Source organism: Dasypus novemcinctus, chromosome 3 (assembly GCF_030445035.2).
Source record: "Dasypus novemcinctus isolate mDasNov1 chromosome 3, mDasNov1.1.hap2, whole genome shotgun sequence".
Lineage (NCBI taxonomy): Eukaryota > Metazoa > Chordata > Mammalia > Cingulata > Dasypodidae > Dasypus > Dasypus novemcinctus.
The window spans coordinates 6,684,363-6,700,952 of record NC_080675.1 but is presented as its reverse complement, the minus strand read 5'-3'; the positions used below and the strand labels follow the sequence as shown (position 1 = coordinate 6,700,952).

Sequence of the window (16,590 nt, the reverse complement as noted above, 5' to 3'; positions counted from 1 at the left end):
GCACCAGGAATCTGTGTTTCTTTTTGTTGCGTTATCTTGTTGTGTCAGCTCTCCGTGTGTGTGGCGCCATTCCTGGGCAGGCTGCGCTTTCTTTCACGTTGGGCAGCTCTCCTTACGGGGCGTACTCTTTGTGCGTGGGGCTCCCCTACGTGGGGGACACCCCTGTGTGGCACAGCACTCCTTGCACACATCAGCGCTGTGCATGGGCCAGATCCACATGGGTCAAGGAGGCCCGGGGTGTGAACCGCGGACCTCCCATGTGGTAGGCAGATGCCCTATCCATTGGGCCAAGTCCACTTCCCTATACTTAGATTTTTTGACAAATTTAAATCACCACTTTCCCTTTGACTCCTTGGAAGAAGGCATAAAAAAGCAGTAGTTGTGTATTAAGTAACTTTCTAGTGTTCCTCTTCCTAAATTTTTAGAAATAAAAAATGTCTCTTAAAAGTTTCTATCTTGTTAGTTAGCTCTTTAATGTCGATTTTCAGCTGTTATACACTGCTAGTGTTTTACCAAAACCACTTTTTCCTTGCTGCTATATCTAGGAAACAGAATTCATCTTGACTGTAAATTTCCTTTGGTTAAAACATTTTAAGATCAAACTTAAAGGGTATATAAATGCCCCTTTAAAAAATACCTCTATTTGTATTTAACAAATTATTTCCTAGTTAGCATATTTTCCTTGGGGTTGGGCAAGGGTTCTGTCTTACTTTGCATATGTTAATTTTTGGCTCAAGTGCTTGGCTACGATTTTACACATCTTGGAGTAGAAATCCATTTCTTTGTCCTTCAGCATCGTTATTGCCAACTCCATGTGCGATTTACATGCCAGGCAGATGCCTACATTTTGAACAGTCCTTTTAAATGATCGTTTTTCTCATTCTGGGTCACAAAGCGTTTAGGTTATTGTAAGTAAAAACCAGTTGGGTTTTTTTTTTAGGTGTTCTAGATCTACTCAGTTTTCCAAAAATAAATCTGATGACTACTGTATTCTAAAGGATAAATTTGAAGTGGATGCTTGAGATAAAACTTCAAAATGCTCTTAAAAATTTTTATCTTTAGGAAAAAAAAAAATACAAGGGCTTGCCCAGGAGTGGTACTTCCTTCGTTAAGAGTGAAGTGTGATTTTTATAAGACTTCTTCCAAGTGAGTTTTTTCATAGTTATCTGATATTTCTTTATAATCTTCTCATAAGTGAAAAGAAATCAAACTGTGATAGCCAGAATGTCACCCCAAGAAGTAGCATGTGCCAAGAACACGAGAACGCCCCGGAGGCAGCAGGCGGTGCTTTCCCCTCAGTCCAGCAGTGCAGTGAGTTAGAAGGTGGGGAAGCAGAAGGGGAGGCGGCGAGGAGTGTGATTTGGGCAGAAGCTCCGGGCGCGGCTTCTCCTTCCCCCGTGGATGAGCTCTGTGGCCGCAGTATTGTCATCGCTCGGCCATATTTTGGTTTGCTGTCCCGATACAGACTCCGAGGAGAGTGGACACTCGACACCCTAATTTTTAAATATTTTCCCCAAGGTCAGCTGTCAGAAGCGTGGGTCGTTGTGCTTTGAGCTTAGGTGTACGTCTTTGTGCTTGACCAGGTACAAGGCTGGCTGTCTGCCAAGGGGCACAGGGGTGCCCTGTGGGTCTCAGTGCCAAGCAAGTGCCTGTTTCGGAGGTACAGCCCCCTTCATTAGACTGTGGTTTTCCCTCATTAGCTCCAGGATCGCCTGTGCGACTAAAGATCCTAATTCTCATTCCATGTCTTCACCTATTTGAAGAAAATCATCACAACATCTAAGTTTTAACAGACTTCATATTTGTTATCTAATATTGAGAGCTGACGTCCCATGATGAGAAGTCATTACGGGACTTAAGCTTAGGGCTCCCTGAGAACAGGGGAGAGAGTGTGGCCAGTCCCATAGGAGGCCAGGCCTGGGGGCATGTCGTCTGCGTGTGGGCGCCACATCTCAGACGCAGTCAAGGAGGACTGGCCTCGGATTAACTATCAGCCTCTCCTTAATCCAGTGCCGGTGTCCGGCTCCCAGGATTGGCTCAGACGCCGCGACAGCTCCCCAAGCTTTGCTCTTCTCCTTGACCTCGCCTGTGGCATTTTTGAGTACAAAGAATTGGGTTGCCCTGTCATACGTCTTCATTGAAGAGTTAGCCTTTTTGTATGTGTTGGGTTTATTTTGGATATTAACATTGGGAATATTTTAATTTTGCCAAGTTTGGATTACCACATAGTAGAGAAACAAGAATCAAATGGAATTTTCAGAGGCATATATTATTAAAATTCTTGCTAATATTGAAGTGTTTTCAGCATTGGGGTTTGTGTGAGCTCAATTCTGGTAACAGTGTGCCATAAATAGGCACCCTCATATGTTGAGACCATGAATGGAAATATAGGAAAAACTTTAGTAGGAGTAAGGAGTTCACTGCACCATTAGGCATAACAGAGAACAATGGATAGAAAACTATAGCGAAATGGCAAGAAACAGGGACACAGCTAGAAAATTCTGGTGTCTCCATCTGATTAAATGCTGTGTAATTTAAAAATTCTTTGTATAGGGAAGCAGATGTGGCTCAACTGATAGAGCGTCTCCCTACCATATGGGAGGTCCAGGGTTCAAACCCCGGGCCTCCTGACCCATGTGATGAGCTGGCCCATGCGCAGTGCTGATGCACGCAAGGAGTGCCGTGCCACGCAAGGGTGTCCCCCACTTAAGGGAGCCCCACGTGCAAAGAGTGTGCCCCGTAAGGAGAGCCGCCCCGTGTGAAAAAAGTGCAGCCTGCCCAGGAGTGGCTCCACACACACAGAGAGCTGACAGAGCAAGATGACAAAACAAAAAGACACAGGGTGGTGGACTTGGCCCAGTGGTTAGGGCGTCCGTCTACCACATGGGAGGTCCGCGGTTCAAACCCCGGGCCTCCTTGACATGTATGCAGCTGGCCCATGCACAGTGCTGATGCGCACAAGGAGTGCCGTGCCACGCAGGGATGTCTCCTGCGTAGGGGAGCCCCACACGCAAGGAGTGCGCCCCATAAGGAGAGCCGCCCAATGCGAAAGAAAGTGCATCCTGCCCAGGAATGGCACCGCACACATGGAGAGCTGACACAACAAGATGATGCAGCAAAAAGAAACACAGATTCCCATGCCGCTGACAACAACAGAATCGGACAAAGAAGACAACGCCCAAATAGACGCAGAGAACAGATAACTGGGGTGGGCGGGGAAGGGGAGAGAAATAAATAAATTAATTTTTAAAATGAAAAAAAAAAGGAGACACAGATTCCCAGTGCCACTGACAGGAATGCAAGCGGATACAGAAGAACACACAGTGAATGGACACAGAGAGCAGACAAAGGCTGAGGTGGAGAAGGGAAGAGAAAGAAATTAAAAAATAAATCTTAAAAAAAATTTTTAAAAAAATAAATTATAGGTAACAACAGGGAAAATACTGCTGTATTACAGTAAGGATCAAAAGCAGAGTATAAAACTGGATAGATTGTATCATTTTAGCAAAATATACAAACTTTATGGAGAAAATATTGGAAAGTGTACTAAAAGTTATCTGTGGTTTTTTTCCCTCTGAGTGGAGGGATTATGAGTGGTTCTTATTCTTTTCAATACTTTTAGTTGGTGTCTAAATATTCCATGGTACTAAGGAGAAGACAGTTGTTTTTTAAAGCTCGCTTCTTTCTTACCACTGTGTCTGACTTTTAACCTTGAGATCCATAATAAGGCTGTTTGACAAAACACCACAGCTGAAATGGGCTTACGCGGGTTCTCAGGAAGACAAGGAAAGATGGTTTGGAGGTAAATTAGTAATAAAGCCATTGCATGCATGCACAGCTCATTTCCAGTTCAGTGCTGGGTGAGTGTTCAGGATTTTGTGTGTAAAATGTAGATTAAAATGTAGTCACTGTTCCACACATCTGGGATTGTATGCTTTGTTATGCATTAACCTGAGCGATTCATATTCTTATCGTAGGTTTTGCTTATTTGTTCAGGCTATAAGTTGGCAGCTTACCTTTTTAAAATAATTTTTAATTGGCTGTATTAGTGGTTCCATCAGTTGATAGACCAGAAAATGATTAAATATAGCCAAAAAGCAAAGCAGTCCTGCCTCACAAGGACCCTCCAGCCTCAGCAGTGAGCCTCTGCGGCCTCGCCGGGACACACCGCAGACCCCCTGTAAGCGGCTTCTGCTGTGGGAGCACTCGACGCTGACCCCCCAGTACTGCCCGCAGCTGCCAGGCGTTGATGGCCGCGTGCGAGCCTGCGCAGTAGCTGCTGGGGTGCATTAGTGCATTTCCTCACTCAGCCATTCTGTGGGGGAGGCATTAGCAGGCCCCTTTCACAGGTGAGAAAACAGCCTCTAACAAGCTGAATGTTTCGCCCCAGGGCGGGACGCCAAGACCTGGCTGCTTCTGAGCCTGCGATCTTTCAGCCACTCAGGTGCTTCCCTGCACACGCCTCTTCACTATGTTGTTTATTTTTTTATTTCTCTCCTCTACCCACCCCCTTGTTGTCTGTTCTCTGTGTCCCTTTGTTGTGTGTTCTTCTGTGTCCGCTTGCTTTCTTGTCAGCGGCACCGGGAATCTGTGTCTCTTTGTTGTTGCATCAGCTCTCCCTGTGTGCGGCGCCACCCCTGGGCAGGCAGCACTTTTTTTGTGCGAGGTGGCTCTCCTTACAGGGCGCACTCCTTGCGCGTGGGGCTCCCCTACGCCGTGGCACCCCTGCATGGCAGGGCACTCCTTGCACACATCAACACTGCCCGTGGGCCAGCTCATGACATGGGTCAAGAGACCCTGGGTTTGAATCCTAGACCTCCCATATGGTAGGCAGACGCTCTATCAGTTGAGCCAAATCCGCTTCCCCTCAATGTTATTTAAATTCACATCATTCAAATCAAATCCAATATTTAGGAAATGACTAATTGATGACTTGAAATGAGAGCTTCTTTTTTAAGGCTTGATTTTATTTGCAAAGTATGTCATATACAGTAGATTGACTTCAGCACAGCATTGTGTGAAATATTATGTTATGCATAATAAGATATATTCACAAATTTTATTAGGGAGGTGCAATTAACAAGTTAAAAATGTTAACCTCTGTGCTATGAGAGAAATTAATGAGTAACTTAGTTCTTTGTTTTGGTTAACTAAAAGCAGGAAGCAAATGTTTTTTCTCTCTCTCGTCTGTATGTATTCTCCTTTGTCCTTACAAGTTGGTGGATAAGAGAAAATAACTTTTCGCTTTTTTTTAAGACAGAACATGCCATCATTTCTTTGGTTTTTCTCACTAATGGCTCTTCCCAGTTTATATAGGCTTTCTCTAGTGATTGATAGCAAAAGTTTAAGTAGATGCAGTCAATTTTTCAGAGACTAAGCAAGATTGTTTTTAAACTGTAATTTTGGAATTATCAAATGTACATTAAAGGAGAAAGAAAAGTACCTTTTACCCAGTTTAATTAATTATCAACATGTGGTCAGTTTTGTTTTATTTATTACTCCCCTTCCCCCACTTCCAACTCATCCCAAATTGGATTCTTTTCAAAGCAAATCTAAGACATTGTATCATTTCATCTATATGTCACTATGTCTTTCAAAGATAGAAGGACTCTCTCTTTAAAAATCCACAATACTGGGAAGCGGATTTGGCCCAGTGGTTAGGGCGTCCGTCTACCACATGGAGGTCCGCAGTTCAAACTCCGGGCCTCCTTGACCCGTGTGGAGCTGGCCCGTGCGCAGTGCTGATGCATGCAAGGAGTGCCGTGCCATGCAGGGGTGTCCCAGTGTAGGGGAGCCCCACACGCAAGGAGTGCGCCCCATAAGGAGAGCCACCCAGCGCAGAAGAAAGTACAGCCTGCCCAGGAATGGCGCCACACACACAGAGAGCTGACACAACAAGATGACGCAACAAAAAGAAACAGATTCCTGTGCCACTGACAACAAAAGAAATGGACAAAGAAGAACATGCAGCAAATAGACACAGCGAACAGACAACTGGGGGTGGGGAAGGGGAGAGAAATTTAAAAAAATTTTTTTAAAAATCCACAATACCATCATCACACTTAAAAATTAATAATAATTCCTTAATAGCATCTAATATCAAGTTGGTGTTCAGATTTTCCCAATTGTGTAATAAATGTCTTTTTAAAGAATACTTTTATTGAGATATAATTCACATACTACAAAATTCACCCTTTTAAAATGTATGATCTGTTGGGTTTTAGTATATTCACAGATTGTGAAACTATCACCAGTATCTAATTTTAGAGCATTTTCATCTCCCCAAAAGACCCCCACCTCCATTAGTGCCCGTCCCCATTGCACCCGCTCCAGACCTGGGAACCCCTAATCTGCTTTCTGTCTCTGTGGGTTTGCCTGTCTTGAACATTTCATTTAAATTGCAAGATGTGGTCTTTTGTCACTGTCTTCCTTTCCCTCTTAGCATAATGTCTTCAGGGTTCATCCATGTTGTAGCAGGTATCAATAATGCATTCCTTTTTTTATTGCCGAATAATGTTGTGTTGTATGGATATACAATATTTTGTTTATCCACTCATTCAGCTGATGGACATTTGGGTTGTTAATGAATGACTTTTTGCAGTCAGTAAATTAATGCTTTTTTCCCCATGTATATTTCTATTATATTGAATTTTTAAAGTTACCAGATTCTTGCACTACTAAACCCATACCTGAGAAGTCAAATAATAAACATTATATAATGGACAGCCTCACTTACCTACCTGTCGAACAATATTTTAAAACTTACTCATATGCTTTTTTGTTAATTTCAAAAGGAGGTACCAGGGATTGAACCCAGAATCTCATACTTGTGAGGCATGCACTCAACCACTGAGTTACACCTGCTCCTCAGAATCTTTTTTTTAAAAGATTTATTTATTTATTTATTTCTCTCCACCCTCCACCCCCCCACCCCCGTTGTCTGTTCTCTGTGTCTATTTGCTGCGTTGTCTTCTTTGTCCACTTCTGTTGTTGTCAGCGGCATGGGAATCTGTGTTTCTTTTTGTTGCTTCATCTTGTTGTGTCAGCTCTCCGTGTGTGCAGCGCCATTCCTGGGCAGGCTGCACTTTCTTTTGTGCTGGGTGGCTCTCCTTACGGGGCGCACTCCTTGCGCGTGGGGCTCCCCTGTGCGGGGAATACCCCTGCGTGGCACGGCACTCCTTGCGCGCATCAGCACCGCGCATGGGCCAGCTCCACACGGGTCAAGGAAGCCTGGGGTTTGAACCGCGGACCTCCCATGTGGTAGATGGATGCCCTAACCATTGGGCCAAGTCCACTTCCCCAAATCATTTTCAAATGATAAAACGAGTTAGAATTTTAAGTCTACTGTAGGTCTTCAGATTTGGGCACAGTTCCAGTAAATGCAGCTTCTACCTCAGGGTCTGCATTCCGGAATGATCTGAGTTCTGACCTTAGGAACACAGCCTGCAACAAGACTTTGTTGCCAAAGATGCATACTTTTTAGGTTAAATACATGATTGAAAATTCAGTGATTACTTTTTTAAGTTTTTTGGTTCCCAAATGAAATCATTAGTCTGTTTAGGCTCCTTTGTTTCTTTATGGAGCATCTAATCGCTCCTTGACTTAAACTTGCCCACGCACACCTCCTGCATCAAAAGGCATCCACCAAGAGAAAGCCAGAGAGCCGCTGGCGGGGCTGCCTGGAGGCACTGTCCTAACCGGCTGCTCTGACGCTGTTTTGAGAGAGAACTCTGCAGAATAAGGGACGTGCTGCCTATACCTCACAGTCGCTCACTCACCTGCTTGCTTCATTCTTTCCAGCAGCAAGTCAGCAACTACTGAATTTGGTATGGAGAGTTACTGTAGAGCAGGGGTTCTTAACCCAGGGTCCGTGAGCTTGAATTGAAATTGAAAAAGACATTATTAGGAAGCGGACTTGGCCCAATAATGTCTTTTTCTTTCTTTTTTTTTTAAAGATTTATTTATTTATTTCTCTCCCCTTGCCCCTCCCCCCACCCCCACCCTGGTTTTCTGTTCTCTGTGTCTATTTGAAGCATCTTCTTTGTGTGCTTCTGTTGTTGTCAGTGGCACGGAAATCTGTGTTTTTTTTTGTGGGAATCTGTGTTTCTTTTTGTTGCATCATCTTGCTGTGTCAACTCTCTGTGTGGGCAGTGCCACTCTTAGGCAGGCCATGCTTTCTTTTGCCCTGGACAGCTCTCCTTACGGGGCGCACTGCTGGCGCGTGGGGCTCCCCTACGCAGGGGACACCCCTGTGTGGCACGGCACTCCTTGCGCACATCAGCACTGCACATGGCCAGCTCCACACGGGTCATGGAGGCCCGGGGTTTGAACCGCGGACCTCCCATGTGGTAGGCGGACGCCCTAACCACTGGGCCAAGTCTGCCGCCCCAAGTCCCTTTAAAGGACTGACTGTCCCTGGACAGTTTAAGGTTTAGCCATGAAAGCAGAAGTACAGCCTCATCTGCCTTTTGCCCTGCTCTCCTAATGAACAGTGTAAAGACAAAGCTAACAAGTGATATGCTGAAATGTCTCGTCTTTATTATTATTATTATTAAAACCATTTCCCCTCCCTCTTTTTCTTGCCACTCATTTTTGAAGAAACTGGATCGTTTATCCTGTAGCGTTTCCCGTATTCTGGATTTGGCTGAGTGCATATGGTCTTGTTGAACTTTTCTTTTCTATTTCCTGTAAGCTGAGAGTTTCAGTGGAATTAGATAGGTCTTTTAAAAAGAACACTCCATAGACATGCCATGTGCTTTCTGTGGCATCAGTCACGAAATGCTGGGTGCTCTCCGTCTATATGAGTGCGGTCACCCCGTTGGTCCATCCGTGGTAAAGTGCTCTGCTTTTCACCTGCTGGTGTTAGCAGCTGTCGAGGCTCATTGTCTAGCTCTTATGTCACTCGAGGGTGCCAAATGATGCTGTTTCGGTTTTATTATTTCTTCTTTATTTGTTGGCTGAAATTTTCTGCAAAAAGAACTTCCCCTCATTGCCTGTGTGGTTTTCCTTGTACAGCTCCTGCAGCAGCATCGGGACTGTGCTTTATTCCCTTTATTAACCAATTTTCCGCATGCTAAGTTGGTGACTGCCAAAGGCCACCAATGAGGCTGGATTTTTTTTAGTATCATTATGGGCACATGGGTTTTGGCATATTTGAGGTAGTGAAGTCTTTGCTCTTTTTAAGGCTCAATTACCCCAGCGCGCCCGGGAGTGCCTCCTCCGGTGGCCACTGTACCCTTTTGATGTGTCCCCAATGAGCTTTCTTGTTTTTTTGTGTGAAAAAGTGCTCTAGGACACAGTTTACATTTCCTGCCAGACCCAGAATCAGCCATTTCTCTTAGGTGTTCTAGTTCCTTGTTTTGGAAAACAGAATTTGGAGACCAGAATCTAGCACCAGTGGAATGCACTGTTTGGGGTTGGTTAGTGCTTCTAGGCATTTTCAGTGGACAAGGCTAGGAAATCTTTTTTTTTTTAAATATTTGTTTATTTTATTAATTTCTCTCCCCTTCCCCGCCACCCTGCCCTGGTTGTCTATTCTCTGTGTCTATTTGCTGTGTCTTCTTTGTCCGCTTCTGTTGTTGTCAGCGGCACGGGAATCTGTGTCTCTTTTTGTTGCGTCATCTTGCTGTGTCAGCTCTCCGTGTGTGTGGCGCCATTCCTGGGCAGGCTGCACTTTTTTTGTGCAGGGCGGCTCTCCTTACAGGGCGCACTCTTTGCGCGTGGGGCTCCCCTACATGGGGGACACCCCTGCGTGGCAGGGTACTCCTTGCGCACATCAGCACTGCGCATGGGCCAGCTCCACACGGGTCAAGGAGGCCTGGGGTTTGAACCGCGGACCTCCCATGTGGTAGACGGACGCCCTAACCACTGGGCCAAGTCCGCTTCCCAGGAAATCTATTTTTGTGAAAGAGAAAAATCGTAAGTTCATACCATCATTTCCAGTGCAAATTTAAAATTATAGGATTTTTATTTAACTTCTTTGATTTCATAGTCCATCTATTTATCTTATACTGAAATCTTTTTTCTTTTTCTTTTTTTAGGAGGTACTGGGGATTGAAACCAGGACCTCGTACATGAGAAGCAGGTGCTCAACTACTGCACTACATCTGCTCCCCAATGAGAGTTAATTTTTTCAGTTTGTTTTCAGTTTGTTTTTGTTCTTTTAAGAGGTACCAGGGATAGAATCCAGGACCACGTACATGGGAAGCAGGCACTCAACCACTTGAGCTTCATCCACTCCCCTTATCCTAAAATTTTTATTCTAAATTACATGAGTAATGTAATAATTGATTGATTCTATCCTATTATATGTACAATAGTTTCAAAATAACAATTCCAATATTATTGTCAGCAAAGTGATTATTGAAAATATTTGAGGTATCTTTGCAGTTCTTTTTGTCCTTCACCTATATCCCATTAGGGATAACCAATCAAATTATTATATTTTTAAATCACTTGACATTATTCTCTGTGTGGTTAGGACATCAGCATGATGCAGTAAGGCTTGCTTGTTTTATTCTATTATCAGTTTTCAGGTCTTGCCCTTTTTACATTTTGATTTAATTTCGTTACATAACTTTGGATGACATTTACATGATTCCAAAGTCAATACAAGAAAATCAGCTACCTTCCACCCCTTCTCTTCTAAATAGCTATTTTCATGGTTTTTATTTTTCAATTTTTAAGAACCTAAGCAAATGTCTCTATATATCTAAACGCATGTCATTAGCCTTCCCTCTCTGGGTAGAAGGTAGCATGTGCAGCACCGTGTTCTCTGCCTTGCTCGTTTCACTTCACAGCAGGTCCTGCGGGACTGCCCCTGTGTGCACAGAGCTCTTCCGGGAGCGCCGCAGTGCTCCCTCTTGATGGACTTTGGCTTATTTCAGTCTTTTGTTTTATAGGTAGTGCTGCAGTGATTGTCCTTGTGCATACGTCATTTTGCCTTCTTGCCAATGTATCTTCAGGATGGATTCCTAGAATTGGGGTAGCTGGGTCAAAGGATGCGTGCACCTGTGCTTTGGCTAGCTCTTGGTGATGATGGCGGTCTTCCCAGCACCGAGGGAGTCGTCCCCTTGTCTTACAGCTTAGTGCAGGGAAGCAAAAGCAGACTGCCTTCTCCATTCCCAAATACAGGCACCTTTTAAAGTTTGAAAAGATAATTAGGAATTCTAGGTTCGTAATGGTTAGATATTATGCCAAATTAAACTCTGGCTTTATGTACATAATCACCTACATAATCGTGATTTGCATAATCAAATTCACTTTAATACCTAATAGGAAGTTTTCCTTGTCAAATTTTGCACATTGAGTTGCTAGTGTGATATACTTTAAAAGGGTTTCTTGATCTGTAGATTATAGTTCAATATCAATATTATTTTGTAATATGCATTAGATTTCATTAGCTATACTTGAATTCCTATGTTTATATCAACTGTGGTTTTGAAAATAGATTGTGGATAATACTTCTTGAAGTCTAGTTATTCCTAACTTGCCATTTAAAAGGTGAAGGGAAATGAATGTGGCTCAAGCAGTTGGGCTCCTGTCTACCATATAGGAGGTCCAGGGATTGATACCCAGGTCCTCCTGGTGAAGGCGAGCTGGCCGGTGCGGCAAGCTGGCCCACGCAGAGTGCCAGCCCACCTAGGAGTGCTGTCCAGCACAGGAGTGCCGTCTGGCGTGGGAATGCCGCCCCACGCAGGAGTGCTGGCCAATGCAGAGAGCTGGCTCAGGCAGATGATGCAACACAAAGAGACACAGAGGGAAGCGGCTGTGGCTCCAGCAGTTGGGCTCCCGTCTACCATATGGGAGGCCCTGGGTTCGTGCCCCACGGCCTCCTTGTGAAGGCAGGCTCGCCCGCACACTGCGGAGAGCTGCTGGCCCTGGCACCATGGAGTTGCGCCGGCCCCCAAGCACCATGGAGAGCCAATTTAGCAAGGTGATGCAACAAAAAAGGGAGATAAGCAAAAACAGAAGAATGCACAGCGAATGGACAGAGAGCAGACAGCAAGCAAAAAAAAAAAAAAAGCCACAAGGTGGGGAGGATACCAAAAAAAAGAGAGAGACACAGAGGACAGACAACAAAAGACGTAGCAGAACAGGGAGCTGAGGTGGCACAAAAGAATGACCGCCTCTCTCCGCTCTGGATTGGTTCCTGGAGCCGCCTAATGCGAATACAAGCAGATATAGAAGAACACACAGCAAATGGACAGAGAGAGCAAGCAATGGTGGAGGAGGAGGGGGGGCCCGAGAATAAATCAATTTTTAAAAGTGTAAAAAACAAAGGATGAATAAGAAATTTCATTTCAGGCTCGATTATGAGTGCTTTTCAACCTGAGATTCCAAATACCTTATTTAGAGCTGGGGATTTTCATTTACCAAACTGTGGAGTTATTTTGCAGGGAATTTAGCTCAAATTAATTTATGGAGACATATTTAATAGTATGAAAAAACTAGCAGGCAGATGCTGACAGTAAATACTGTCGGCATTACTGGAAAGCATACCTGCCGAACCGGGGAGTCTGTTCCCCGCAGCTTGGTTCTCCCTTTGCTCCAGGTGAAGGATTTGGGAGAACTGGTGCAGAGGGGCTGACTTGCAGAGGCACTCCACTGTTGTGTCTTCCAACACCCTTCTCACATGAAGTGGGATCACGGATTTCAGAGAGGGAAGAGGCAGCCTAAGCCTCAAGGAACATTTACAGTAAAGCCTTGGCTTTACAGAGAAGGAAAAGGGGAGACGCAGGCGAGGCCATTTCCTGGCTGCCGGCCCCCTGACCTGCTCCTCCCCGGCACGTTCTCTCCCTCACTTGGCCTGGGGGTAGTAGGAGCAGCGATAGTTTTCGGATGAGACCCTGTCTGTGGTCTGAGTCCAGTTCTCCCTGTGCGCAGGAGCAGCCCACGAGCCCTCGCTGAACCTGCTTCCCCTTGATCCCAGCATATATGCTGCATCCCATTCTTTTCACATTGCATCGAGGATCTTAACTGTACCCCAAGGTCCGAAAAAGAACTAGTAGAGCATTTCATGATCTGAATTTAGCCATGGGATAATAGCTCCCACTTCCGTGTGCCTATGGTGTGCCGGATGCTGTGCTGGGAACCTCAGTTCATCACTCCTAATCCTCGCAGCAGCCCTGCAAGGTGGGCACCGTTCTCCTATTTCACACACAAAGCAGCCGAGGCTTGGAAAGGTTAAGTGGCTTATCCAAGGCCACGTAATTAAGCCGAGCTGGGAATATGCCCAGTTCTGTCTAACTCAAGAGCCCTTGCCTTTCAAACTCTTCTGTGCTTCTCGGTCTCCCTTGAGATTTGGGATCCCAGCCATCCTGCTGTCCCTCCAAATGACTGCATTCCAAACACATCTCATTTATCATACTCCTTTTATTGGAAAAAAATTCTCCTTTTAGTGCTGTGTTGCTGTGTGTGACCCCTAGGAACACTTAAAATGTTTTATGTATGTGTATATAAATAAACCTCTTATTAACCAGGAGACTGTCTCACGTCTTAGTTTCATCTAAAAGCTGGAGACTCATATATCTTAGCACCCAGTGAGCAGGAAATCGTGTTTTGAACTTTCCCTGGTGCTCTTTGTCTTGAACGTTTTTAAAGATCACTTGAAGTGTCAGAGAAGGGTTCCCTCCACGCCTGTGACTGCTGCCCTGAGGGCCCTCGCTGGTACTTGCTCAGATCGGGGGTATTTTTTCAGATCGGTTTTTCCTTTACGGCAGCAACCTCTTTTCTTTGGGTGGCTGTTCATTTTTAGGTATAGAAACATGAAAAACTTTTGCGCTGATGTCATGTGCAGACAAGGTATATGGTAAGTATATCGCTGGCAGTCATGACCTTGCTGTTTAAGAAGTCAGTGGGAATACAAATCCTAGGATATTATCAAGGTGGGGATGCGGCAGCAACTGGATCTTGTCAGCGTAGGAACTTTCCAGCTTCTTTATTGTTCCAAGAGTGTTCACTGGCCCCCTCCTCTCCCTTCTTCCTCCTTCACGCACTCTCTCCCTCAAGCTCTCCCCAGCCTCTATTTTCTTCTTTCATGACTTCTCATAACTTTAATATTTCTGTTTGTTTTTGATGCTACTCTATTAGAGTATAAAATTTTATTATGCACTCCGGGAAGGCCTGCTGAACACACATGATTTTCTTTTCATGGGCTTTTTAAAAAATGCTATTTCTTCTTTTGGGGGAAGGGCAATAATACATTAGTAAGAGGCTGAATTTTAAATTAGGACTCAATTAAAAATAAAAACCTCTGTAGTGACTCAGAAATGGCAACATAGTGCCTTCTCCTAGCAGCAGGATTTTGGTTATTGAAATTTAACAGACAACAAGTATGCACTGAGCACCTTCTGTGCATAGGCACCCTGGCAGGTAGTTCTGCAGGGAGCCTACCGTCTAATACAGCAGACAGGCAAATAAGCAGATCTCAGCAAGAGAGTGTGCTCGGTGCGGCAGTAGCGGCCAAGGAGGAAGGGTGGCATGCTTTTTGGCTCGAGGGAGCTGGCTGTGGCTTTTTCCATTTTCTTTCGCCTTAAAGAATGGAGTCTGACTGACCCTCAGCTTGGAAAGTTTCAGTGTAGTAAAAATTTGGCATTATATGCAGTTTTGTCATTGGTAATGTTTTAAAAGGCTAAATTGAGTCCTTTGGAATAATTTATTTAAAATAATAGAGACATTCCATGATGTATTTTTGTCTAAATTAGGTTAATTCTATGGTGAGCAAAATAAATTCAACTCGATCAACATTTTCTGTTTTTAGGAGGTACCGGGGATCAAACCTGGGACCCCGTACATGAGAAGCAGATGCTCAACTGCTGAGCTACACCTGCTCCCCTGTCAGCATTTTCAAATAAACTTTTTACTTCAGAATAACTTTATTTATTATTATCATTATTTATTTATTTATTTCTCTCTCCTTCTCCCCCTGCCCCGCCCCTGTTGTCTGTTCTCTGTGTCCATTTGCTGCGTGTTCTTCTCTTTGTCCGCTTCTGCTGTTGTCAGCAGCACGGGAATCTGTGCCTCTTTTTGTTGCGTCATCCTGTTGTGTCACCTCTCCGTGTGGGTGGCGCCATTCTTAGGCAGGCTGAACTTTCTTTCGTGCTGGGCAGCTCTCCTTACAGGGCGCACTCCTTGCACATGGGGCTCCCCTATGCAGGGGGACACCCCTGTGTGGCAGGCACTCCTTGCGTGCATCAGCGCTGTGCATGGGCCAGCTCCACACAGGTCAAGAAGGCCCGGGGCTTGAACCGCGGACCTCCCATGTGGTAGACAGACGCCCTAACCACTGGGCCAAGTCCGCTTCCCTAGAATAACTAGATTTACAGAAAAATAGCGAGGATGCTACAGAGGGCCCTCCAGTACCTCACGTCCAGTTTGCCCTGTTAGCATCTTCCTTTGGTGTGGTGTGTTTGTCACATGTACCGTGCCGTCGTGAGCCAAAGCTGATGCCTTGTTATTAATTACAGCCCATGTGTTATTGAGTGCCTTGGTTTCCCCCTAATGCTCTTTTCCTCTCCTGGGATCCCATATTGGTTCCCACAAGACATTTAGTCGTCATCATGACTCCTTCGGCTCCTCTCGGCTGTGACTGTTTCTTAGACTCCCAGTGTTGTTGGTGTTGTTTTTATCCCCCCCCTACCATGGCTTTTTGCGTGCCCTCTGCTCTCTGTGTCCATTCACTGTGCGTTCTTCTGTGCCTGTATTTGTTTATTTCCCCTCCTCTCTTGTGGCTTGCTTGCTGTCTGCTCTCTGTGTCCATTCGCTGCGTGTTCTTCTGTGTTTTTGCGTGGCTCCTTTTTGGTTGCGTCACCTTTTTTGTTGCTGAGTCGGCTCTCCGTGGCGCTGGCGGGCCGGGCGGCGCTCCGCGGCATGCCGGCGAGCCTGCCTTCACGAGGAGGCCCCTGGACTCGAACTCAGGGCCTCCCAACCCACTGCTAGAGCCACAGCCGCTTCCTCCCGTTGTTTTTGATGACTTTGCCCGTTTCGAGGAGGACTGGTTACGGACTGTGCTGACTTTCCTTCCATTTGAGTTGGCCTGCTCGTTTCCTCCTGGCTGGGCTGCGTGATGGGCTTTGGAGGGACGATCGCAGAGGCAAAGGCCCCTTCTCCTTCTCGCCGCCCCAGGCTCCGTCTCCAGCCACACGCTGCTGCCAGGTTGCTGTTGACCTAGCCACCTGGCTCAGGTGTGTTGCCAGTCTCCCCCAGTGGAGCTGCTTTAGCGCCCGTTTCCATCAGGGGTGGGGAGTTAGGCTCCACCTCTTGAGGACAACGTATCTAAATTAATATATGGAATCCTTCTGCATGGGTAATTTGTCTCTTCTCCATTTATTTCTTTATTCAATCATTTATGTCACTGTGGACTCATGGATATTTATTTTATACTATAGACTCCAATACTGTACTATTTATTTTGTTGCTCAAATTGTTCCAGCTTTGGCTGTTGGGAGCTTTTTCAGTTGGCTCCTGTGTCCCTTGCACATACCCCCATGGTTTTGTGGGTGTTTTGTTTTGTGTAAGCACTTCCTTACTTTCTGGCACTGCAAGATGCTCCAGGCCTGTCTTGTGTATTCCCTGTCCTCGCCCTGGATT

At 45.4% G+C, this 16,590-nt stretch overlaps 1 protein-coding gene across 7 annotated transcripts in view; it reads left to right on the top strand.

Moving 5' to 3' along the window:
- Positions 1 to 16,590, top strand: part of EML1 (EMAP like 1) — a 205,085-nt gene that overhangs the window by 119,412 nt on the left and 69,083 nt on the right. The window lies entirely within an intron of this gene.